Consider the following 1,546-nt stretch of genomic DNA (forward strand, 5'->3'; position numbering starts at 1 on the left):
TAGAGATGCACCGATTGCAATTTTCTTGGCCAATTCCGATTTCCGATTTCTTGTTAGTGTGATCTGCCGATACCGATTTTTGCCGATTCCGATTTTTTTTCTAAGAACTATAATTGACAGCATATACAAACAAAAATCTACATTTCTTCAACGCAAAGTTTTATTTTGATAAAAAAATACAAGTAAAAAGTCAGTAATAAAATAAGAACAAATAAAAAAAATTGCAAACAACAACACAAATAAATGCAATAGAATAAAGAGAGCTACGAAACTAAGTTTTTCAGGTTAAGTAAGTTTTTATTCAGTTAAGAAATACTACAGAACTTTAGTAAGATTAATGCTTACCAGAGCAGAAATGGATGCCGCTGGTAACAAAACAGATCGGCTCGAAATCGGAAATAAGTGAGACTGACCGGCCGATCACCGATCCGGGCCGAACATGAGGAAAATCGGCCGATTCCGATCCCTGGCCGATCGATCGGTGCATCTCCTAATTTTTATACCCCTTAACCCCAAACCTAAATCTACCCATTTTATAGCGAATATGCATTTTTATCATTTTATCAATAAGCGATTTAGATTTTTATACCCCTTAACCTACCCATTTTATAGCGAATATAAAAGGATATAAAATGCATTTGACTGAAATATGCAGGAAAATAACCATTTTAGTAATATAGCATTAAAATATTTTTATAGTCGCTAATCCCACTCCTACCTCTAAAGAGCCAATGAGTGTTCGATTATCCTGCCGTAAGTTCTGTCTTCTTCTTCTTGTAACGTTTATTGGTAGTGGGCAAGCCAACTTTTGGTGCATTACAGCCACCAACTGAACTGGAGTGTGGAGTGACAATGAGAAGGATGAATAAAAAAAAAATTCTTATATTCTCATGAAGTTTCCTGTGTCTCTTAGATAACTCATTATCATTCTTCTGAAATCTCTATTACCTAATATTAGTTATAATGTCATACTATTTGCACCTTCTGTTTGTATCTTTGTTTCCAGCACCTGTCTCTCTTTACTATATGCTCTACACTGTAATAAAATATGCTCAACTGTTTAAATTTCGCCACAAGATCTACATAATCCAGAAGGATGCTTCCTGATTTTATGCATTAAGTTTCCTTTTAAAGATGAATGTCCTGATCATAATTTTGCTATTATTACTCCTAAATTCTGTCGTTTGAATCGGCAACATTTGAATTTGAAGTGCGCGTCAGTCAGCGCGGGCTTTGCTGCTTACGGTCGCTGGACTCGCTGCTCGGGATGGAGATGAAGATCGCCGAATAAAGGCTTGGATTTGGGTCTGTTCCTCGCAGTCGTATGGATTTGGAAGATTTGGATTACAGCGCACGAAAAAATAGTTTCATTTCCTAATTATGCGTTTTTGGTGTATTTTATAGTTCTATTGTCAGTCACAGCATGTCGGAGAAAACGCCTTTTGTGGCCATGGCCCATGGCAAACAAAGTAAACATTACATGACAAGTAAAGGTTAAACGATTGCAGAAATTTTATTTATTTTAAGGTTTAAAGTGAAGTCTTGT

The sequence above is a fragment of the Sinocyclocheilus rhinocerous genome, unplaced genomic scaffold, assembly GCF_001515625.1.
Source record: "Sinocyclocheilus rhinocerous isolate Xijiao unplaced genomic scaffold, SAMN03320098_v1.1 scaffold764, whole genome shotgun sequence".
Taxonomy (NCBI): Eukaryota; Metazoa; Chordata; class Actinopteri; order Cypriniformes; family Cyprinidae; genus Sinocyclocheilus; species Sinocyclocheilus rhinocerous.